The 26,319-nt window shown below is 36.7% G+C and overlaps 1 pseudogene; it reads right to left on the bottom strand.

Moving 5' to 3' along the window:
- Nucleotides 1-2,552: 2,552 nt before the first annotated feature.
- Nucleotides 2,553-26,319, bottom strand: part of LOC114023791 — a 190,732-nt pseudogene continuing 166,965 nt past the window's right edge.

Genomic DNA, 26,319 nt, shown 5'->3' with positions numbered 1-26,319 from the left:
TATTTATTTTGTTAATCATTTTTCAATCACATTTTAATCTGATTTTGGCTAAGCAATTGATCTTGTAGATATGCCATGCTCAGGGAAGACAAAAAGAAAAGTCTAAAGACAATATTTATATAGTGTCCAAGATGTGAGTTATTCTTTTGATGTATTCCCCCCAAAAGGGCCTCTCATGTTTCCTTATGAATATTAATGTCTATTCTACATATAGATAATATGTGTAATTGCTGGAAAATGTTCTCTATATTAATGGGAGAGGACTGTTTTATTACAAATTGTATTGTGATATTTCATTAAATGCCTTTGCTTGAAAGTTATTATGTACTTTGACTGAATGGAGAAAAAAAAAAACAGACATCGAGGCTCATAAGCTATCATTTTAATTGTATATAGACCCACAAAGAACTCTGTACTTGAGGTTGCAATCCTGAGAACCCCACATAAAAATGGGTTGCAGTGGAATCTACACGCAAAAATAAGAACAGCATAAAAACAACAACTACAACAAAGTGCTAGCTAGAAACTTGACCTAGGACACACACTATAGTTATATGGTATAATTTAGTACATATGGCATGGAATGAGGGGCAAAGAGGGGGAAGGGGGGAGAATGAAAATCATTGCTGAGTCAGAAGTCCTGGGTTCAACTGATAGACCTGTCTTTTATTAGATGTGTTATCTTGAGCAAAATATTCAATATTTCTGAGCATCATTTTCTTCATCTATGAAACAGTAATGATAATATATGCCTTGCCTCACCCCCCCCCCACAATTTGTGAAAGGTTGAGAATTTAGTTTTAGTTGCTGGCAAAGAGACAATAACATACTTAGGTGATGTCTAAAAGTATAGTGCACATGATTTCTAACAGTTTGATCATCAAAGAAAGAAAGAGATGGGGTGGCAATTTGAGAGAATAGGAGGGTTAAGCACAGTGGTGTCATAATAAATATTTAACCATTGGCTATCCAAAAAAAATGCATGACATACTTTAAGTTTAATCTACATGACTGACATTTACTTCATCACTTAAATCTAGAAAATCAACAAAATAATGAATCAAGCCCTGAATTGTAGCCTTTGCAAATTCCTGAAATGTAAATGAAACACTGAAAATTTAACAATTAGCTTTCCTGTGCAGAGCAGAGCTCTATCAGAACACCCCTGTTAAGGGAAAATATTTTTGCTTTGTTTCTTGTATTCTTTTAGAATAAAGACTTAGGCACATTTTCTATACCAGTGGAGTATGAGAGATTAAAGAGGCAAGAGATTTGAGAAGTAAGTGATCTGGGAATGGAAATCTTTAGGTGACTGACAGTAGAAAACAAAGGCTCAAGAATACCTAGAACATGTCTCACTGGAAATAAGGGGTGAGTAAAGGGGGGGTGCTGAATATCAACTATAAAAGTGTCTTTGGATCATGTGAGATATAATAACATTAAAAATAATGCCTTAGAGACAAGATTTCTGAATTTCTGTTCATCAAGAAGAATTAAAATGATGCCAAATGTAATCAGTGAATTCAAACTACATAGTAAAATGTATGAATGAATGGAGAAAAAGTCCATAGCAAACCAATTTGGCATTAAAAATGTTTCATTTCACTAAGCTCTAATGAAACTTTAGTATTTTCGATTATTAAAAAAAAGTTAATCTAAGAAAGGGTCCATGGATTTCACCAAACTGACAAAGGGATCCATCTCATACACACAGACACACAGACACAGACACACACACACACACACACACACATAATGTTAAAAATCAGTGGTATAGAACAAGTAACTGATTGATTGCTTCCATTTCTCACTTTTTAAACTATTGTTCTTATGTATAGACATATGATTTTATTATGTGGTCACTAACTGGAATAAATATTAATTTTTACTTGAGTAACTTCATTAAGATGTAGATCCTTCCTTCCTCTGTCCCTCCCTTTTTTCTTTCCTTTTTTCCTTCTTTCTTTCATTCATTCAATAACCATTTATTAAATACTCATCAGGTGCTAAAAGTCACTTTACTAGGTGTAGTCAAAGAAAAGAAAGACACAAGTCCTGCCCCCAAGAAGCTCAGTGTGTCCAATCAATGTATATGTTAATAAAGCAATAGAATTTATAAGAAAAGTAAGATGATATAAGCAAACACTTAGAACTGGATGGATCCTCAGGAACCTCATGTCAAGTTACTTTTTTTTTGGATAAAATCTGCAGAACAAAATCCACTAGATTTCAATTATTTCCCTTGTCTCCTGCAATCTAGTTCTATAGATCAGTAGCTAGCTGTGGTTGACTGTTGAGAAGTTATTCAGACCAGCTTTGGGTCATTACAGAATAGGTCTTTCTGCATTAGAAAGATTCAAGCTTTGCTTCAAATATTTAAAGAAATCAATCACTACTTCCCCAAGAATGTCATCCTCACCTGAATTGTAAATGATGACATCGTTTCTATGTCAAGTACAAGGTAGATGGGAAGAAAGAAAAGTCTAAAATATTCACTCTACATGGCAGTGGTTCACCAGGGAAAGCAACTTTGCTCATCTGAAAAGGGAGCTTTAGAACCCTGTCAGAGTCAAAACTTTCATGTCCCTTGGTTTGATGTTGCGGGTTCATGGAGGTTGTTTCTTTCCTTCTATCACGGGAAGGTCCATCTTAGGTGGCTTGAAGGCTGCTGGTTCTTCTGCAATTCTTGTAGCCTAAACCCAAATGATCTTCATGGGTGATGGCTTCTGAGTACCTCTGTAGGACTGGATACTGAAAACCCCTGAATTGGATTTCTGAAGGGTTCTTGGTCCAAAAAGGCTCCATTTTTTCAGATGAGGGTTTGTCTCTACCTCCATTTCCAGAGTCCGTGCTGCTGACATCTAGGCCAGGTAAAGAAGTAGAAGATCCATGAGTAAAACAGTCTCTAGGCTTTTGCTTTGGAGAAGAATGGGGTGTACTACTTGGAGAAGACTGCTTTGAAGTAGTCAATCTATCTTCTTTTGTCATTTCCCCATTTTGTAATTTCAATTTATGGACTGCCTCTGCCACATGGTGGTACTTGGTTTCTTCTATGGTGTGGCCTTTATGGGGAGTGTATCCTGCGTCTGACAACCCTGCTTGCTGCTCAAAGCGCTGGATGCTCTCGTGTCTGTTCAGCTGGGTTTACATGAAGAGGGGTTGGGATGGAAGGAAAGTGGGGGGTGGGAAGAGACCATCTGCAGCCCGATGCTCTGCCATGGACAGGAAGCTGAGACTAACAAGGCTCCAGGCCCTGTCACTCCCTAAGCATCTTTGAAGCACAGGTGAATGGAGGCCAAGATGCAAGTAGCACCAAGACCCAAAGGACCTGAGCTAGGAGAAGTAGAGTGAAGTCCTATGGACTTTTTTTTCATTCCTTCATATATTTTACTATAGAGTCTAAATTCACTGGTTATGTTGGCATCAGTTTTATCCTTCTTGTTGTAAAGAAACTTAGAAACTAGTTCGTGTCCTGCATTTCACATATGATTAAACAGAAACTCAGAAAAATTAAGTGACTTGCCCAAAGACACAGTGTCAGCAGTAGAATTTGAAACAGTGGTCTATGTTATTATCATTATAAGTATAGAGAAGCTTTTTTTGTTTGTTTTTGTTCTTTTTTTTCTTTTTTTTGGAGGGTAGGGTGGCTAAGGAAGTGGAAAAGACTTTGTGTGAGAGGAACTTGAATTGAACCTTAAAGAAAAATAGGGCCTCGAAGTCATGAGGAACGAAGTTCGTTTCAAGCTGAGGATCGTCGTGTACAAAAAGTAAAAAAAAAAAAAAAAAAAGGGAAAAAAAGCCAACAAAAAACTAGAGGCAGGAGGTGAACTGTCCTGAAGAGCAATGATGTCAAACTCAAATAGAAACATGGACCAGTAATCATATATAAGCATCCCTGCAGGCTGCATATTGACTTAGAAATCACCTATTAACATTACCTATATTTGGTGCATTTTTATTTATTTTGTTAAATATTCTCCAATTATATTTTAATCTGGTTCAGACTATGTTGGGAGTGCTATGGGCTACAATGTGACCTACAGGTCCTGTGTTTTATCCCTCTGCCGTAGGGGAAAATCAGACAAACAGTGTGATGGGTTTCAAACGAGCACGAAGCGGGTTCTATTGAGAAGCAAACTAAAAGCAATTGCTTGTGTGTCATCAATGTAAATTAGAACAGTTCACTAATACAAATAAGTCAGTGTGGGATAATAAAGAACTAGTACAGGCATACCTTGTTTTATTGCACTTCCATTTATTTTGCTTCATAGAAATTGCAGTTTTTAATAATTGAAGCTTTGTGGCAACCCTGCATCAAATAAATCTATCAGCACCATTTTCTTTTTCCAACAGTGTGTGCCCACATCATGTCTCTGTGTTGCATTTTGGTAATTCTTGCAATATTTCAAATGTTTTCATTATTGTTATGGTGATCTGGGATCAGTGTTCTTTGATATTACTATTCTAATTCTTTTGTAGCACCATGAATTGTGCCCATATAGGACAGAAAACATAATTAATACATGGGATGTGTGTTCTGACTGCTCCAGCAACCAGTCAGCTGTCTCTCTCCCTCTCCTCAGGCCTCCCTCTTCCCTAAGACACAACTATATTAAAATCAGGCCAATTAATAACCCTGAAATGGCCTCCAAGTGTTCAAGAGAAAGGAAGAGTTAAATGATATAGCATGCTTCATTATTATCTTATTTTAATAAATTGCCACAGTCATGTCAACCTTCAGCAACCATCACTCTGATTTTTCAGCAGCCATCAACATCATAGCAAGACCCTTCACCAGCAAAAAAGATTATAACTCACTGAAAGTTCAGATGATAGTTAGCATTTTTTTAGCAATAAAGTACTTTTAATTAAGATATGTTCTTTTTTTAGACATAATGCTATTGCACACTTAATAGACTATAGTGTAGTGTAAACATAACTTTTCTATGAAATGGTAAACCAAAAAATTCATGTGACTGACTTAATTGCAATATTCACTTTATTGTGGTAGTCTAGAACCGATCTTGTAATATCTCCAAGGTATGCCTGCATAAAGATTCATTACCAATACTTGGCCTTTTCAATTATGTTGATCCACCTTTTTCAGGTTTATTTTTGAGGGTGCAATCAGATCATGAATTTTGATAACTTCGTGGCTGCCACTATGAATAAATAATCAATACATGCAAATAACCTTTGGTTACTAAGATTAAAATGAATAAATTTATCAATGATCTCTATGAAGCATCCTCACAAAAATTAAATATTATAGTTTCAAAATTTTGTGCACGGTTGGAGATGAGACAGTATATCATATAGGAAATCTGGATGAGTTCTGTGTAGCTTGTAATCGCCTTTCTGTCTGTCTGTCTCTGATGTCCTTTCCACTGACTGATTGTGACTACAAGGCACAGCTGGTTAGAAAGGACTTCTGAACAGCTGGTGATATGCAGTTTGATTGTTTCAGGATTGTTACTTGTGCATCAACTCATCATTTCTTACTAAGTAGTGACATGCAGAGATGGAATATGCAGCACATAGCTTTTGAGGTCTCTTCCTAGCTCCATGATTCTGCATATGAAGCAGTAACTAAAAAGGACAACTTCAGGATAAAACTCATGTTCATATCGGACTAAAAATAAACATCTCTCCTAAATGGGAACATAAACCAATTTTACATTTAGTGCCTTTTATCTATTATAACAAAATTAATGAGATGTAATAGATAAATTTATTTGATTAGTTGACGTCTTTTTTTCTATGCCTATTTTCAAAGAACAGTTCAAATAAACTTGTTTCACAGAATGTCTGATAGATGCATATATGTTTCTTAAAAATAAAGAGTTAAGATAACCAATTATCACTCTCATTAAGTCTCCATTGAATTTTCAGTGGTATTGCCCAGGTTAGCAATATTGTTTGGTATCTTCTTTAGGAGAGTGTAGTAATCAATTTAACCCTGAATATTAAGAAGGAGCAATGCTAGCAATGACAAGCAATAGCTGGGGCAGCCCCTGACATCTGTTACACTCCTGACAAGTCTGTTAAAGCTTTCTTTCAGCAGAGTAGATTTAGTCAGCTTTTAGTACAAGTAGTAATAACCTCGGAGTAATGCATATCTTAAATGAACAGTCATAGAAAGTGTTCTAAAACCCATCAAGTTTTATTGGGTAGCTGATAGCTTTTATTTCTAGCTGTACGGGTATAGTGAATCATGCATAAAGGGGGAACAGAGTTCACTGAGGATACAACCTTGAAGTTATTTTTTTTTTTGCTCCTTAGCAGTCCTAATTAGGAGTAACCTCTTTGTACACAAGAATTATAGAGTGCCTTTCTTACAGAGGAAGCCAACTCAGCAATAAAGACACACACACACACACACACACACACACACACACACGCTTTTATGTCTGTGTATATTTCTCTAATAAATAGCATTTTCAAATATTCTAATTCAGAATGGAACAAAGAAGTACATAGGAGGAGACTATTTCATGTAAAACAGATTTAGTGAAATATGTCTACCTACTGACCTGAAACATTATTAGGCATGTAAGATATTAAATTCAAATAATAACAAAGTAGAGATTCATGGTGGTAAATGGTTTCATAGAGATGAATCTTAAAGTATCACATGGTCTATGCCTATTTTCAGGGATCAGTATCATCTAGACTATTTATTGCTCTCCAAGGGAGAATGTATGAATAAAGAAAAAAAATACTTTTTTTGTGATTTTTATGTAGTTAAAAATAATCATTTGGGGAAATGAGCAGCCTTTTAAATGATCCTAATGCTGCAAATGTCAATATTATCCTATTGGAGTCATAAGGAACAGAATGGTCATAGAAAAATCAAAAGTGCTATCAATAGAAAGATATATAATAGATATCTACAGGTGGTAGCATTTCTTCAATAGATACTTCTTTTAAGAAGTGATTATACAAACATATAAGTATATAATATATGTGTGTAATACATATACGTATACACACATGTATATATAGATATATGTGTGTGTATGTGTGTGTACATAAACATACCACATTCCATATATGTGTATTCCTATATATTACATTCCAAATGGTTGATTTGTTGGTTGTTGTCCTTTATTCTTGAAAAGGACCAAAATTATATCAGTATGTGAGAGTCACATTATAGTGTGTCCAACTGTGGCCGATCAGACCAATACAAGTTCAGAATGCCCTTCCACAGGTTGGGTGCAAAAAGAAATATTATACATATGTATATAAGGGCAGCTATGACACAGTGGATAGAATGCTGCGCCTAAGGTCAGGAAGACTCATCATCCTACGTTCAAATCTGCCCTTAAAATTTTACTAGCTGTGTGACCCCGGGCAAATAAATCATTTGGCACTTTTTGCCTTAGTTTCCTCATGTATAAAATAAGCTTGATAAGGGAGTGGCAATTCATTCCGGTAATTTTGCCAAGAAAATTCCAGATGGGTTCATGAGGTGTTGGGCATGTCTGAGCAACAACAACAGCAACAATAATTAATTTATATATTACACACACATATATTATACATATGTGTATGTGTGCATATATATTTGTGTAGGGGTGTGTGTGTGTAAAATCATGGAGAACATGTTGGGCTGTTCATATGAGCATGAGACAATGATGTAGAGGTCTAGAGACCTAAGATATTAAAAAACAAAACAAAAACAAACAGTTTTAGATGCTAGTGAATTGACTGGAATCATCTATGTAAGATTTTATAGAAGGATATGGATAAACACCAAGTCAAATAAGAATGTATTCACAGGTTGTGATTTGTGTCAGCAAATGGTATGCCAACTAAGCTATGATCACAGCATCATCAAAATAGCAAATGGTTACTCAATATAAGTGGTCAAATAGTTCTTCCTTACTGTTCTCTATTCTTCAAATAATTTAAAATGTTCTAAAATTTTCTAAAATCTGATAGTTTTTTTGTGACATGGTGCTTGGGGAGCTGGCCTACAACCTGTCTGTTTGACCCTTAATGCGTTAGACTCTCTCTAAGAGTATGAGTTAAAAAGCAGCTAATGATTTACATAGATAAAGTGTATCATTGGCAGTTCCCTATGTTGGTGAAATCACAGACCTACTTCAACTATTTCTTTTTCATGTTTGTTTTTTTTTTTTTTCATTTTGTTGCTGTTTAGTCATCCAACATTTTGTGACCCTATGGACCATATAATATTTTCCATGGGGTTTTCTTGGCAAAACTTGAAGTGGTTTGCCATTTCCTTCTCCAGTAGATTAAGACAAACAGAGGTTAAGTGACTTGCCCAGAGTCACACAGCTATTAAGGGTCTGAGGATGGATTTGAATTCAGGTCTCCCTGACTCCAGGCTCAGCATTCTATCCACTGTGCCACCTAGCTGTCATTAGAATATCAATAAATTTTTTTTTAATGGAAAAATGAACACAGGTATATGAAAACCTGCTACTGGTATCATGCTTCAAAGTTCTATCAGATTTGTTCTATCTTTTTTCCCTTTGTGTTTGCTTTTATCTCCCAATTAGAATATAAACATATTGAGCACAGAGTGACCACTACTGTCTTTTCCTAACTTCACAAAATCAAGTACAGAACTTCGTGCATAATAGGCACCTAATGAATATTGCAAATTAGACGAATAAGGCCAGTGTGAATATTTTCAGGTACGGTGGCCAATGTGTGACTGAGTAAGCAAGGTAATCCCAGTTTGGATCTCTCCCAGTTGGCTGGGTAGAAATGTCCTGAGACAGGGACTATTCACACATTTGAGGTAAATTAATGCTTCTTGACTACCAGGTGCCACTTGATTAATTATTCCTTTCACAGTAGTAAATGGTACCTGAAATTAGCTAATTACATCATTAGACGAGCATTGTACAAACAGGGAGTGATTTACTCACCTATCCTCTACCTCAGGATGGCTTTATCATGTTTTTTATCACTTCTATAAAGTTACTATCATCGTAGTAACTTTTATTATGTCAAAATTCATTTAAATTTATATAAACAAAAATGCAGTCAATTCATCAGCAGATGGCCCACACATTTGAAACAGTACAATAGAATTGATTGGTCACCTTTTATTAGTTTGCTATAGTGGATTTTTTTCTTGAAATTAATTTCTTTGATCATCTTTCAAGGGACTCATATCTTCTCTCTCCTTCTTGCTTAAACTTAGCCATACCAAAACAAGGCGAAGACAGGAAAAATCCTCAATGGAAGAAGCACATACCTTTGTCATTGACTCTCTGTGTTATCTTAAGGGTATCTAGAATGACCCTACTGTGAATCATTTTTTAGAGAGGTGAGTTGGTCCAAACCTGAGACGCCCCCTCTTTGAGGAACTCTTGATGTGAAAAGACCTTTCACCACTTTAGACAAGTACCTCTTCAGAAATGTATTAAGTTAAATATCTTCACAGGATGAAGAGAATTGGAGCGACTTGTCTATTGCCACATACCACATACCTTCAGATATACTACTTGAACCCAAGTCTTTTATGACCTATGCTCTAAACAGAGTGCCATGTTGCCTCAAGGCAAGTCAATAAAGAAATTTAATCCTGTTTATGTAATTTTTCTAGAAGATATTGTTTCTTTAGTACAATTTACAAAACTGGGAATTGAATAAGTATGTGATTCAAAGGGCAACAGAAAGGAATAGGGTAACCATAGTCTATGATTTCCAAATTGAAATGTATGTTAAAAATGGCACAAAACATATTTTCCAAGACTTGTATATTGAAAAAGAAGTGGAAATGTCGCATAGCAAGAGTAAGAGAAAATAAGTGGATACTTTAGATTTTGCACAGACATCCACTTAATTTTAAAAGAGCTAGAAGAAGGCCTCCAAATCTATGGATAGGTACTCTATGACAGATTTATGTGATAGCATAGACAAAAGTAGCACAATATAAAAAGGCATAGAATACTTAAATTCTGCATTGTTTTACAGAATACATATATTGATAGGATTCCAGAGCAAAAGTTTTTAAATATTTGTTGACCAATTATAAACAAGTTTTGTTTTTGTTATATAGGGGTACTCTTGTCAGTATTGTGACTTTATATTCATTTTGATGAATTCTAAATGTGAACATCCTGCCAAAAAAAGTTTTAATTCTTAATATGTACATCTTTAATCAGTGAATAAACAAGTACTTATTAAATGTCTACTTTGTGCCAGATACTGTTAGATGTTGAGAATACAAAAAGAAAATTGAAAGTCTGCCCTTAAGGAGCTTACATTCTAATAAAGGAATACATATACAAGCATTTCTAAAATAGATACAAGTACTACCAGCTGGAGTAACCAAATAAAGCTGATGTAGAAGGTAACATGGACTAAGTAGAAGGAGTCTAGGCATTGTAAGAGTTGGAGCACATTTCAAAAAATGCAGGGACAGATAGTTCAAAGTTGTAGAGATGGGAACTGTACTGTGATGTATGGGGAATAGGAAGAAGTCCAGTATAGCTGGAACCTAGAGTGCATGAAAGGAAATAAAATAAGGCTAGACAGGTAAACTGAAGCCAAGTTATGAAGAGCTCTGGTTGCTAAAGAGAGAAGTGCTAGGAAGCCACTTGAGTTTGTTGAGAAGGATGGGAAAGTGGTCCTACCTCTGCTTTAGGAATCACTCCGGCAGCTCTATGGAGAATGGGTTAGAGTGGGGAGAGACTTGAGGCAGATAGATGAATTAGGAGGTTGTTGTGTTGATCCAGGTGAGCAATAAGGGCCTGAACTGATAAGCCTGAAACACATAGACTCAAACTCTCCAACTTTCAAAAATTTAAAAAAAAAAGCCAAAGCTTCTATTCTCATTAATGACCTTTTTTCTGTTGGTAACAGAATCAATCTCTCAGTTAACAGGGCTTGAAACCTTGCAGTCACCTTCATGCACCATCTTTTCTGGTTTTCCCTATCTAGTCAATCCTAAAGTTTGATTGATTCTCACTCTGCAATATCTCTTTCATCTGTTCCTCCCTCTTGATTCCTAGCACTGGAATTGAATCAGAGGTCTGTAAGGTAGAGAACTAAGCTCCTCCCAAAGCTTTCCTTACAGAGTATGGAGGATCTGGACTTTCTGTTGTTGAATAATTTTTCAGTTGTTACAGACTCTTCATGATTTCATTTGGGGTTTTCTTGGCAAAGATAGTGGAGTGGTTTGTCATTTCCTTCTCCAGTTCATTTTATAGATGAGGAACTGAGGCAAGCAGAGTTAAGTGACTTGCCCAGGGCCACAGTTAGTAAGTGTACGAAGCCAGATTTACGTTCACAAAGAGGAATCTTCCTGACTTTAGGCCCAGACCTTCATCCACTGTGCCACCTAGCTGCCCATAGAACTGATTAGCCTTTTATATTTGCATTCCTATCTTGTTCCCTGTTAGATGGTAAGCTCCTTGAAGGGAGGTATAAAGTTTTATTCTTTTAATTTTCCTCATCCTCAGCAAAGAGATTATATTTATTATTGAAGGTCCTTTGATGAATATTTGTGGAATGAATTAATGGGAAGTGATCCCAAATAGTACACTGGTGGCTGATGCATAAATATGTATATCATTGGTGTGAACATCTTGTGATCTTCTGCTGTGAACAGCGTTCATGATGAAGAAAGAATGAAATCTAATAGTTCTGAAGTAGTAAAAATTCCTAAATGGAAGTAATATGGACATGTAGAAACCAGAAAAAAATAAAAGTGTACCTAATGAGGAGAGGCTAGTGAGGATGCTGTAAATAACATATGTGGAGAGAACCCAAGAAAATTGCATTAAGTTTGGGAAAATGCAGACTAATAGACCTGGAGGAAAAATTGTCAGAAGCACAGACATTTTACTGGCAATGAAACCTAGAAAATAATAATGCTGAATGAATGCTACTGTACTTTGTCATAAATGTACCTTCTGGCAGGTGTCTGCAGATGTTTTCATTAAGATGTTTGCCTTCAGGTAGGTTACTAAAGGTCATTGTAAATCAGAGCATTTCTTTCAATAGCAGAAATAAAATTGTATAGCGACCTGTGCATGTGTAGGGACTTAAGAAGCACAAGGAAGAACCAGTTAACTTTATCTTTACAGTGAGGCATGGAAACTACATTGAAAGGAAGGTATTTTTTTTTTTTTTACAGATCTTTGTATCTCTCTCTTTTACACAGGGTATTGTATACAGTAGGAATTTAATAAATGTTTATGGAATGAATGAATTTCTACAACTTGGCTCATTTTGAATTGTGTTAAGAAAATTAATGATATTCTTTCTTCAAATTAAATCTACTGGAAAACATAAATAATAGTTCAGTACTGGTTTTGCCATGGAAATTCAAACCATTTGGTTTGCTTAAATATCTCAAGGAATCTTTGCATCTTGGTATACTTTAGACAGCCAATGGAGATCAACAGCTGACAAAAAGCAGGCATGATGTAGGCATAACACATAGGTGATTGCATGAAATATAAAGGCTTAAGGGTGCTTCTTTTTTCACTGTAATTCAGGCCCTTTCAACTTTAATATGAACCAAGGTTTTTAATTTGGGGTCCACATCTCCCCAAGGTTCCATGGATTTATTTGAGGGGGCTTTTGAGCAAGGATGGTAAAACATTATACCTTAATTTCATTATAATTGGCCTCTTCTGTAATCATGTTTATTTCGTTTTATGCATGTGAAAACATTGTTCTTAGAGGACCATAGGCCTCACCAGACTGCCACAAGGTCCATAACATGCACAGACACACACACAGACACACATACAAAAAAAAAGTTAGGAACTCCTCATCTAAATAATGAAAACAATCTGGTACTGGCTAAGAAATAGGGTGGTGAATCAGTGGAATAGATTAGGCTCATAATATACAGCAATAAATGATGATAGCATTTGATAAACCCAAAGATCTAAGCTTTGGGGCAAGAACTTACCATTTGACAGAAAGTGCTGGGAAAACTAGAAAGCACTTTTGCAAAAACTAGGCATTGACCAAAGTCTCCCACTGTAACCACAAGATAAAGTGAAAATGGATACATAATTTAGATATAAAAGATGATATAACCAAATTAGGGGAGTACGGAAAAACTTACCTCATAGACCTATGGATAAGAAAATAGTTTATGACTGACCAAGAGATGAAGAGGATCACATTAAGTAAAATAACTTTGATTAATAAAATTAAAAATGTTTTACATAAACAAAACATGTATCTAAATTAGAAGGAAAACAGGAAATTGGGGAAAATTTTTGTAATAAGTTCCTCTGACAAAGACCTAATTTCTCAAATATATAGGAAATTGAGCCAACTTTATAAAAATAAACACCATTCCCCAATTGATAAACGGTCAAAGGATATGAACAGGCATTTTTCAGAAGAAATCAAAGTTATCAATTGTCATATAAAAAATGCTCTAAATCACTATTAATTAGAGAAATGAAAATTAAAACAGCTGTGACATGCCACCTCATACCTATCTGATTGGATAACATAACAGAAAAAGAAAATGACAGTGTTGGAGGGGATGTGGGAAAATTGGACAGTAGTGAATTGTTGGTGGATTCCTGAACTGGTCCAACTAATGAGGTTCAGAGGTTTAGGGGTGCTGGGACTCCAAAATCAGAACACAACAAAAGAATTTGACCCAAGTCTACTTTCAGCCAAAGACAAGGTTTATTAGAACATCTGTCATATTGGACAGAATTTTTTGGGGGGGAATAATTAATAATTTTATTAATCATGCTAGCAGATAATTAATAAAGGGGGTCAGTGACACTTTCAGATGCCAAAAACCCCTCATGGAACCTACTCAACACTTACATACCCTTGGAAGAGTGGGTGTTCCTGAGGGTGGCCATCAACTCTGTTTGGTTAACAATGGAAGAATGAACATTGTAATGAGAGGTAGGCTTATTCTAATGAGGGGCTGGGGACCCAACTCTGATCACTCAGTCTTGGACAAAGAGATATATCTCTTATCCAGACTAACCCAGTCTAGGTCAATCTAGACAAAAAGGGATCCACTTCTACTCAGACCTGGCTGATTGGAACACTAATGGGGCCTGATTTCACCTTAGATTAAATTCTTTTTTTTGTAATTTTGTTTTTAGTTTTTTGTTTTCAACATTTACTTCTATAAGATTTTGAGTTCCAAATTTTCAACCCACCTCGCCCCTCCCCCCACCCCAAGATGGCATGCATTCTAATTACCCCTTTCCCTAGTCTGCCTTCCCTTCTATCTCTCCCCCCCCTTCTCTTATCCCCTTCTCCTTCAATTTTCCTGTAGGGCAGGATGAATTTCTGTACCCCATTTCCTGTATTTCTTATTTCCAAGTTGTATGTGAAAACATTTTTTTTAAACATGTGTTTTTAAAACTTTGGGTTCCAAATTTTCTCCCTCCCACCTCACCCACCCTCATTGACAAGGCAAGCAACCAAATATAGGTTATATATGTGCAGTTATGCAAAACACTTCCATAGTAGACATGCTGTGAAAAACTAACTCCATTTCCCTTAATCCTATCCCACCCATCCATTTATTCTATTCTTCCTTTTGACCCTGTCCCTCCTCAGAAGTATTTGCTTCTGATCACCCCATTTCCCAATCTGCCCTCCTCTCTATCATTCCCCTACTCTCTTGTCCCATTCCCCCCCTTTTTTCCTATAGGGTAAGACAGATTTCCACACCCAATTGAGTGTGTATGTTATTCCCTCCTTAAGTCAAATCCTATGAGAATAAGGTTCACTCATTCCCTCTCACCTTCCCCCATTTCCCCTCCACTGTAAGAGCCTTTTCTTTTCTGTTTTTTTTATTTTTTGTGGGATAATTTGCCCCGTTCTACCTCTCCCTTTCTCCTTCTCCTAGTATATTCCTCTCTCACCCCTTAATTTTATTCTCCAGATAGGACACCTTCATTTTCAACTCACCCTGTACCCTCAATCTATCTATCTATATCTATATATATGTACATATAATTTCCCCCCCCCCAACTACCCTAACACTGACAAAGGTCTCATGAGTTACAAATATCATCTTTCCATGTAGGAATATAAATAGTTCAAACTTAGTAAGTCTCTTATGATTTTCTCTTTCCTGTTTACCTCTTCATGTTCCACTTGAGTTTTGTATTTGAAAATCAAATTTTCTGTTCAACCCTGGTCTTTTCATCAAGAATACTTGAAAGTCCTCTATTTCACTGAATGACCATTTTTTCCCCTAAAGGATTATACTCACTTTTGCTGGGTAGGTGATTCTTGGTTGTAATCCTATCTCCTTTGCTCTTCAGAATATTATATTCCATGCCCTGCAGTCCCTTAAGGTAGAAGCAGCTAAATCTTGTGTTTTTCTGATTGTGTTTCCACAATATTTGAATTGTTTCTTTCTGACTGTTTGTAATATTTTCTCTTTGACCTGGGAACTCTGGAATTTGGCTACAATGTTCCTAGGAGTTTTCCTTTGAGGATCTCTTTCAGGAGGAGATAGGTGGATTCTTTCAATTTCTATTTTGCCCTCTGGTTCTAAAATATCAGGACAGTTTTCCTTGATAATTTCTTGAAAGATGATGTCTAGGCTCTTTTTTTGATCATGGCTTTCAGATAGTCCAATAATTTTTAAATTCTCTCTCCTGGATCTATTTTCCAGGTCAGTTGTTTGTCCAATGAGATATTTCACATTGTTTTCTAATTTTTCATTCTTTTGGATTTGTTTTACAGTGTCTTGATTTCTCATAAAGTCACTAGCTTCCAATTGCTCTATTCCAATTGTTAAGGAAGTATTTTCTTCAGTAAGCTTTTGGACTTCCTTTTCCATTTGTCCAATTTTGCTTTTGAGGGCATTCTTCTCCTCATTGGCTTTTTGGACCTCTTTTTCCATTTGTTTTAGGCTATTATTTAGGGTGTTATTTTCTTCAGTATTTTTTGGGGTCTCCTTTAGCAAGCTGTTGACTTGTTTTTCATGATTTTCTTGCATCACTCTCAGTTTTTCCTCTACTTCTCTTACTTGCTTCTCAAAATCCCTTTTGAGCTCTTCCAAGGCCTAGGACTGATTCATATTTTTCTTGGAGGCTTTAGATGTAGGAGCTTTGGCTTTGTTGTCTTCTTCTGGTTGCATGTTTTGATCTTCTTTGTTACCTAAGTAACATGATATAGTCTGACTTTTTGCTCTGCTTACTCATGATCCTGGTCAATTACTTGAGTTTTAAACTCTTTGTTAATGTAAAAGTCTACTTCCAATATGAAGAGTGTAGTATCCCAAGCTTTGGGGGTTTGGACTGCTGTTTTCAGAGGTACTTTTAGGGATCTGTAAATTTTCAGTTCTTCCAAGGTGGTATGATAAGGGGCGAGGTGTTTCCTCTCCACAGCCACAACAAGATCCACTGCACCAGCTCTCCTCCTCGCCCCAGGACTGCCCCTCAGAACTGTGACCCAGATCCAAGCACCAGCAAAGCAAGAGATTCCTGCCTCAGCACTAGCAAAGAGATTCCTGCAATCCCCCTCTGATCAGCCACTTGATTCCCTCTCAGTCTGTGGGCCAGAAGCTCAGGAAAAAGCCACGGCTCCAGGACACACTAGAGACTTGTGGCTGAGACCTAGCTCCTCTCTCACCTCAGTCACAGACTTTTCCCATTGACCTTCTAAGTTGTCTTTGGCATTCAGGGGTTGAGAAGTCTGGAAACCACCACAGTTGCCCGCGATTCAGTCCTCTGAGGCCTGCTCCAGGGTCGCTGAGGCCTGTGCGCCCATGCTGAACTGTGTTCCTCTCCCCGCCTGGCATGATATACCTTTCTGATCAACTATCCAGGCTGTCTTTGGCTGGAAATTTGTTTCACTCTGTCTTTTTATGGGTTCTGCTGCTTTAGAATTTGTTTAGAGCCATTTTTTTAGGTATTTGTCAGCTGAGAACAACATCTCAGAAGAGCTCTGTTTAAGCTAATGATGGCATGACACCTGAATCCATTGTCAAGACTTCCAACAAGGTAACAGAATTCTATAGAAAAAGTATGGGCTTCAGGGGACACACAAATTCGCAGGATAATGAAAAACTTACCCATAGAAGTTGTCAAGAAATTAGGCATCTTTCATTTTTTATAAAAAATATTTTAAATACCTAATACCTAGTCACTGCTTTCCCTCTGCCATCTTGGCTCTGCCCTGCCCAGCTTCTCTTAGGTATTTGGAGGGCTTTGGGAGAGAGCTCAAGACAGTCACTGCTTTCCCTCCACCATCTTGGCTCCACCCTCCATATTGGACAAACTCTTAAGAAATCTAAATGTTAGTGAGATATTGGCTAGATTTTAATAATCTAAGCACCTAAATGGTGACAAGATGGCCCTTATATACAGAAAGATTATGAGAGGGATGTAGGAGTGGCCAAGTAATTTGGGGTGACTGGAGGAGGGGTCTAAGGAGGATCTGGATGGGATGGCCAGTAAGCTGGAGTGAACAGAACTCCAGGGACCTGGACCACATGCCAAGGGAGAATGGAGCCCAGCTAGGATTATGGATGGGAAATGGCCAGGGGCCATAGGCAGGTGAGACAATGGAGGGGAGATAGGGTGTAGCCACAATGAAAGGTCACTTAATGGGATTATAGCCTCAGGTAAATGCCAGAGATTTGGCATTGGAAAGTCCAGGGTTTTTCCTTTTTGGGGTCTAGCTCCCAAACCCATCACAATCATTCTGAAGAACAGTTTGGAACTATGCTCTAAAGGGCTACAAAACTGTGCACACCTTTTCACCCATTGCTAGGTCTCCATCTCAAAGAAATAAAAGAAAAAAGAAAAGGAATTTTTAAAAAATGTATATTTATAATAACTTTTTGTGGTGGCAAAGAATTGGAAATTGAGAAGATGCCCATCAATTGGGGAATGGCTGAGCAAGTTGTGCTATATGATTGTGATTGAATACTATTGTGCTATAAGAAAAGATGAGTAGGATGGTTTCAGAAAAATATGGGAGGTCTTATATGAACTCAGGCAAAGTGAATTGAACAGAAACTGGAGAAACTAGTAGCAGCAATATTGTAAGGATGATCAACTGTGAAAGACTCAGTTACTCTGATCCAGACAGTAATGCAAGACAATTACAAAGGACCCATTGATGGGGTTGGAATCTGAGCCCCAGAAAGGAAAAACTCTGGCCCCAGACCATTTCCCACCCTTGGTAATTCTATTACCTCATGGACTACTTGGCCACTCCTAGATCCCTCCCACAGTCTTTCTGTATATAAGGTCCATCTTTTCTCCATTAAGATGCTCAGATTTTTACAATGTAGCCAACAGTCCATAGATGCCCAGATTCCTTAAGAGTCTAGCTAATATAGTGAATCTTCAATAAACCCTGTTTTTGGCTGCAAGAAGGCTTGGGTCGAATTCTTTCAGGCAGGACCCAGGTGTCATGATTTTGGAATTCCAGGACCCCTAACCCCTAGACCTCATCACCATGATGAAAAGTATTATATACTTTCAGGAGAGAACTGATAAATTCTGAGCACAAATTGACATTGAAGTATGTTTTTTTCACTTTCTTTATTCTTTTTGGGGTGTGTGTGTGTTGGAACATGGCTAATATGGATATATATTTTCCATGACTTCACATGTATAATTGACTTCATATTGTTTCTCTTCTTAAGGGTTTGGAGAGGGAGAGAATTTGGAACTCAAAATTTTTTTAAATGTTGCAAAATGCAAAGATTTTACAATATTTAATACACACACACACACACACACACACACACACACACACAATGAGGTCATGACACGTGGGTCCTACCTGATAGAATTTGACGCCCAAGCCTTCTTTCAGCCAAAAACAAGGTTTATTGAAGATTCGCCACATTAGCTAGACATTTAAGGTATCTGAGTGTCTGTGAGCTATTGGTTAGATTGTGAAAATCTGAGCAGTGGCTAGATTATAAGAATCAGAGCATCTTAATGGAGATGAGCTGGACCTTATACATAGAAAGACTATGGGAGGGATCTATTGGTCAAGTAGTCTACGAGGTATTAGAACTCCAGGGGTGGCCAAGGGAGAATGGAGCTTAGATAGGATTTAGGGTGGGAAGTGGAGGGATGGGGGACATAGAGAGGTCTAGGCTAGGTTAAGGGTAACAGAATTGGAAGATTGGGAGTAGCCACAATGAAAGTCCAGTTGATGGGATTATAGCCTCAGAGGAAAGCCAGAGATTAGGCCATGTGGGAAAGTCCAGGGTTTTTCTTTTTTGGGGTCTAGCTTCCATCCTCAATACACTCACACACACACACACACACACACACACACACACACAGACATATCCCCTGCTCTAGATTACTGTAGAAACCTCTTAGTCCTGATTCCACATGTATGTGGTTTTCATTTTTGTTCCTTCTAATCCATTTTGTACCTTGCCACCAGATGAGGTTCCCTAAAATTCTTCTTTGCTCATTTCTTTCCCATGCTCAGGAACCCTAAATGACTTATCATTGGGAACAGGATAAAACACAGACTCCTTTGAAAATCCTGAATGATTCAGCAGAACCTATCTTTTCTGCTTATCTAGCTTTGCTCTCCAGTCTTTGTGATTCTCTGCTTCAATCTTGCAAGCTATTCTCTTCCCTTCCCTGGGAAGGGGTGGAGGTGGGGTAGAATTCTGTATTCTTATTAATCATTTAAATCCTAAGTCAGAGCCTTCTTCTTCCAAGTAGTCTTTTGGGTTAATGGGGTCAATAGTATTCATTAATTCAATAGGCATTTCTTAAGTATCTAAATACAAAGAAGGCACTGTTCTAAGACCCTTTATGAAGGAAAAAATAAAATAAAACAAAACAGTCCCTGCCCTCAAGGAGCTTACATTACAATGGGAGAACCAAAATGCAAAATTCTGTGAGAATATATGCAGTGTAAATAAAAGAAGGCTTTTAGGGGGGAGGTGATTTGGAAAGGCCTCATGTGGAAGGAGTTTAAGATCTGACCTGATTCTTGAAGGAAGCCAAGGAAGTCAGGAAAGAGTTAATGAGAAAGACAGCAGGCCCGAGAAGGAAATAGAGCATCTTGTTTGAGAAGGATCAAGTGGGCAGCTAGGTGGTGCAGTGGATAGAGCCCCGGCCCTGAAGTCAGGAGGGCTTAAGTTCAAATCCAGCCTCAGACCAAACATTTGACACTTACTAGCTGTGTGACCCTTGGCAAGTCACTTAACCCCAATTGCCTAAAAGGAAAATAAAAAGAGAGAGAAGCAGCAAGAAGGCCAGTTGATCCCTCATTTCTCAGCACTCTTATTAATTTTTCCCTTGGTAAGTATTAATGAACTGCTTCAGGATATCTCATGTCCTGTGAGCACATAGTTGATTGAGCAGTAGACTATTTGGAAAAACTTTTTTCAAAATACTGTCAGGGATAAATGTGCATACAAAACATGATAGCAGTTAGAGTTAAATGTCTGACTTTATTTTAGTAAGAATCATAATGTTGATTAGTCATTGTATTTATGAGCTTTTCCTTGACATTCCATATGTTCAATAAAAGTCTGCTTGATCCATTTCATACTTTGTTTAAAAAAACACTTAAAATATTGGAATCTGGACTTGTTATGTTTCTGTGGTTATGAATGTGGTGATTCTCTTGAAAATGGAACAAAAATCCAGAAGATTAAATTTTGGCAGAACAAAAAAATTACATGAAACTTTCCATTTCCCCCATTGAACTCTTTGCCTAGCTCATGGTTCCCTTATTCCCCTGTTCTTTACTCACCTGTTCTCAAATGTGCCTTTCTAGTTGCTCAAATGTCCACCAGTACTGCTTTATAATTCCCATGTCCCGGTAAAACTACTTCTTTATCTTTCTCCCATTGAATACTGCAGGGACTAGGTTCATTTACCTCAGTAAAAGGTACATATTTTTGAGTTGTTGGGCTTTTCTCTTTGCTGGTTCCTATAGAAAAAGTATGAATGCTCAATTGATTGGGTCTCCTAATTTATGAAGACCTGAGAGTATTTAGTAGGGACTCAAAGTAGCTTCCTGTTTTTCTTTGATTTCCCTCCACCACACTCTCTTTCCTCTTCCTCCTCTTACTGCCCTTCCCCTTTCCTTTCTTCTTCCTTATAGCTAACTCTGACATGCTTCAAGATTCAAGCTCCTAAAACTTTAAACCTGCTGCCCCACCTTATTCCTTTCTTTCCCTTATAAATAGGCTGAAATTCACCAGGTGATCTTGGCTTACCTCTAATTCATCAAGATATCACCTAGAAAAGTGATCTCATGTCCCAGTCCCACCCTCTATAGACCAAACCAGACTAGGGGCATAGTATCTTGGAAGTTAAGATGAGATCAGAAGTAGTAAGATATGAGCACAGCTGATCCCTCCATAAACCATTGGTAAAAGTCTTCATAAATTTTTATTCATATTTCATGGCTATTTGTTCATGGCATAGCCATCTAACTATATTTCAATATTAGAAGAGTTTGTGATTTTGTGGGCATAGGTATTCTTTCTATTAATTCTGTGACAAATGAGAAATGTGAAAGAGATTTTCTGGGTAACTAATAATCAATTTATTAGTTAGACTAGCAAATGATCAATATATTGAGATCAATGGTTCTCTCAGTAACTAAAGACCCCACTTGGAGGCCTTTGAATAGTTAAATGCCATTGGAAAAGTGGCATCTGTGAGGGTAAAATCAAGTCAGATTGGTTAAAAATTAATGAGAATGAATATTATAAGGAGAGGTGAGCTTTTTCAAATGGAGGGCTGAGTTCCTGACTTTGATCATGCCACAGCTTTTGGATAAAGAGACTCATCTCCACCCAGACCACTTAAATTGAACACAGGGGGCCAGGATTCACCTAGATTTGATTCTCTTTACACTTTAATCAGAAATAAAGTGTCCTATTGGGGGGAGGGTCCTACCCAATATTAAGGAGATATTCTCATTTTCATCCCTGTCCTTCACAAGGACTAGGCTTTGAATGAGGAAGTAAAAAGAAGAAAACCCTACAAATAACTAAGCTACTAATAATTAATTATTAATAATCAGAAAAAGAGAATCTTTGGGTCCTGAATGTAAAATTGGTTATTAATTTACTAAGAAAATAATCACTTTTCTCGATGCAGATTGTAACTGCTCACATCCTTAGTAGAGGGTTTTTATCTGTTGATATATATGTGTCATATTTTAAAGTTTTGTGCTCTGTGGTCTCTCTTCCTATTTTACTTCTGAGAATTGGAGTCTCAAACTTATTTTTTTTGAAGTTGAGAGGCAATCAGGGTTAAGTTACTTGCCCAGGGTCACACAGCTAGAAAGTGTCTGAGGTTAGATTTGAACTCAGGTCCTCCTGACTCCAGGGCAGGTGCTCTATCCACTGCACCACCTAGGTACCCCCAATATATCATATTTTAGCTAGAGTGGTCCTCAGAAAAGTCATACACAGTCATTTTCTAGGCCAAAGAGGACATGTCATGTGGTACCTTTCAAAACAAACAAACAAAAAACAGTGGCTCTAAAGTCAGAAGACTTAGGTTCAAATCCCTTCTCTGACAATTAACATTCTAATGAACTTGTTCAAGTCATTTAAAATCTCTTAGCTTCAGTTCCTTCACCTGTAAAGTGAGGGCACTGAGCTAGATGGCCTCTGAAATATATGAATCACCCATAAATTAACAAACTAGCCTTATGGTTCAAGAATTTATGGGCACTCTCACACCCCAATGAGGTATCTGATTACATGTCCCTCCCTTTCCTTGACCTTGCACACAAAACTTACAGGACAATCTTATCAGGAAAATGCTTTTCTGAATATGGGTTTCTGAACTTGAATCTTTATATTATGTTTGTAAATATGTCAGGTAGATTATAAATATAATATGTAGTAGATTCCAAATGAGGATGAAGACAAAACTCCTTTAAAATGATGCTCAAAGCTCCCTGAAAGCTTAACTAATCATATGCAAAACATTTTTCAATCTAGCAAAAACTTTCCAGAGAGTAGCTTTGAAAGCAGTCAGGAAATCATATTGTAATTGCAGTTGTGTTGTATATAAGATTGTTCATAAATGTGTAGAGGAAGAGATGGAAGAAAGGGCCATCTTTGCTCTACAGAAGAGAAATTCTCAATCACAAATGGAGAAGTCTAGAAAGAGCCATCACATGGAATTAGCTATTTTGTTTGCCAAGGGAAACAGTAATCTATGAGGGAAAATGGTGCATTATAGCTCATTAGCAAAGGAAAGATAGTAATGACTCACTCCAAGGCAAGGCACTATTAATGAAAGTACCAAGGAGTCTTGGCTTTTCTATTCTTTTAAAATTGTATTTATATGCTTAATAGATTCAGAAAGTGGGGCTTCTTTAAAATGATACTTGGAGTCCTGTTAAGGACATGCAAATAAAGCAGCCTAGCCAAATGAGAAGTGAAAAAGGTCCCCTTTTCTCAGATGCTCCAGTTACAAAGAAAAGCTATGACTCCAAGAAGAAGACTGGGGCAACACAGAGAACTGAATCAGAAGTGAAAGGACCAGCGTTTCCATTCTGCCTATGTCACTACCTGTGTGACCCTGAAGAAATTACTTACTGAGCCTCAGTTTCCTCATCTGTAAAATTAGGGAATTGGACTAGATGACCTTTAAATTACTTTCCAGTTTGTGATACCTGATGCAAGAAGAAAATCAAAGTAAATCTGCAGTGTAAGGTTTAGTTAAATAGGAATAAAAACTTAGTTAGCAGAGCACTACATGGTCTTTAAGCGTTTGGTTTTTTTAAAGATTGTTTTATGTGGTATATTTGCTCTTTAAGAGGCCACTAGATGGTGAAATACAGGGCTCAAATTACAGTCAGGAAGATCTGAGTTCAAATTAAGTCTCAAGTCACAACTTATCTCAAGCAAAGTTTCTGTAAAATGGGAATACTAATAGCATATACTTCACAGAATTCTTGGGAGGATCAAATGAGTCAGTATTTGTAAAACATATTGCAAACTGTAAAGCACTATATAAATATTATTCTATACCATCATTACATTTATATTTTTATTTAATGAGTAGTTATATAAATTGTTCATTTTAATAGGGATATCATTTCATAGAAAAGTAATAACTCAAATGAGGTTTATCTATGAGATGGAAGGCAGCAGTGGTATAGAGAAAACAAGTCTAAATTTATAATTGTGAGATCTTGTTTTGAGACCAACTCTTCCCTGAAATAGGTGTATAACTTTGGGGAAGTCATGTAATCTTTCTGAGTAGTCATGCTTTCATTTATAAAATGGGAATACTAATATTTGCAATGCTTATTCATTATTTTAATTTATAATCTAATTGGAAGGGCAGAATAAATACAAAGGAAAAAAGGTATAGAAGAGCAAATATGATGAAACTTTTAAGCCTGTAACTAGTAATGGGGGTACATATTCATATATACAGATTTTTTCCCTCTAGAACATGTTTACTTATAGTCTAATAAAATATGGAAAAATATCAGTTTTGACATTTTAGAAGTTTTAAAAAGTATTTGAGGACTTGCACAAATTCACACAAATAGTAGTAAATAAGGAAGAAAAGTAGGTCTTCCTAGACTCTAAGTCAGGCACACCAGATGCTATTTTAAATAGAAATTAGAAGAAAATCATCATAGGAAATATGCAATATGGAGCAGCTACTTGCCGTAGTGGATAGAGTGCCAGGCCTGGAGTCAGGAAGACAAGTTCAAATCCAGCCTTAGATGCTTACTAACTGTGTGACCCTGGGCAAGTCTCTTAACCCTGTTTACCTCAGTTTCCTCACCTGTAAAATGAGACGGAGAAAGAAATGTCAAACCACTCTTTGCCAAGAAAACCCCAAATAGGGTCATGAAGAGTCAAACTACTGAAAAACAACAACAAGAAGCATTCAATGCAGCATCAACACCATTTCAGTGAAGAAAAATTTCAAAAATATTACAGAAATCTTTATTTTAACTCAGGTTGTTTCACATGACTTGGGGAGGGGAAGGGAGAGGAGAGAGGGAGTTTTAGTTATTTCATTTATTTTTTAATATTTAAAGGAAGGTTTAGTCAATTTACTTTTGGTAGAGATGAATAGTTTAGATGTGATTTCATTCCTGTAATATATTCACGGTATAGGACACCTACTCTACTGATACAGAGTAGCAAATTGTCTATAGTTTGTGGTCTTAGAGAGTTGCCTGAGACATTAGGATGTCCAGGGATTTGCCATAGATTACAAAGATAGTGTGTGTTAGAGGAAGGAATTATTCCTGGCTCCAAAACTGGCTCTCTATCACCTACCCTAGACTGCTTCTCACTTTATGGAATAATGAAGATTTTTTTTTTTTGCCTCAATGTAGCCAATACCATGAAAAATATACCCCAGATACAGTCTAGCTCCAATGCAAATTGGTATTCTAAAATATGTTAAATTTTACCATTCTCCCTGAAGGCTATAGATTACTTAACACATAAAATATATATATATTTATCATGAACATTGTTATTGAATACCAATCTAACATAATATATACTTTACACAGAACACCTGCTCCTGGAATGGAAGGTCACATTCATTCTAATCTTATAAAAAATAAATAAAAATTCAATGAATATTCTTAATGCCAGTATTTTTTTTTTGTCAGAGTCTTACTTATTCTGTAGAAGGGAAATAAAAACATTCAGATCTGTTCACACCTGTTGTTTTGTTTTGTTTTGGTGTAATTGTCCCAGATATGTCATTCTTAATCTTCGGATGGAATTTACAGAGTGAGGTTAGTAGATTTTGAGGTGAGAGCATTGCAAGGAACTGAACATACCCTACTCTGGTAAATAATGCTTCAATATTAACTGACCCTTATCAACTTTTTTTCTTGATTTAGAATAGATAGCTTTCAGAGAGATGAGTGGTAGGTGAGAAGACGAGAAGAGAATTTGAGAGATATTTGAAATAAAAATGGAAAGTGGAAAGATCAGAAAAATGATCTTTCTCTCCTCTATCCCTTCAACAACATTATGCACTGTGAGTTTATGAAAAATCATTAAGGACTCTCTCCTGGATAGTTTCTTAAAGTTGTTTGCTAGAAGGATGTAAAAGATCCTTTCCTAGGCTTGGACCATATATCTCCATTTATACATTACTTTCTAACTCTCACCTTTGATTTTCAATAAATTCTGAGTGGCACCTCATAGATGCCTGACAACTCATGAAATGCTTGAGCATACTCTGCAGTATAAATGAATACTGTATATGCATACTAAGTGCCACTGTTCCATGGGTTCATTTAAAAAAATTGTAGTCAGCATCCAAATGTGTTAATAATCATGCAATGGGCTTATAGATAGATAGATAGATAGATAGATAGATAGATAGATAGATAGATAGATAG

The sequence above is a fragment of the Vombatus ursinus genome, unplaced genomic scaffold (assembly GCF_900497805.2).
Source record: "Vombatus ursinus unplaced genomic scaffold, bare-nosed wombat genome assembly UNPS02014818.1, whole genome shotgun sequence".
NCBI classification, from domain to species: Eukaryota; Metazoa; Chordata; class Mammalia; order Diprotodontia; family Vombatidae; genus Vombatus; species Vombatus ursinus.
Note: the sequence above shows the minus strand (reverse complement) of the source record. Positions and strands in the feature narration are given on the sequence as shown.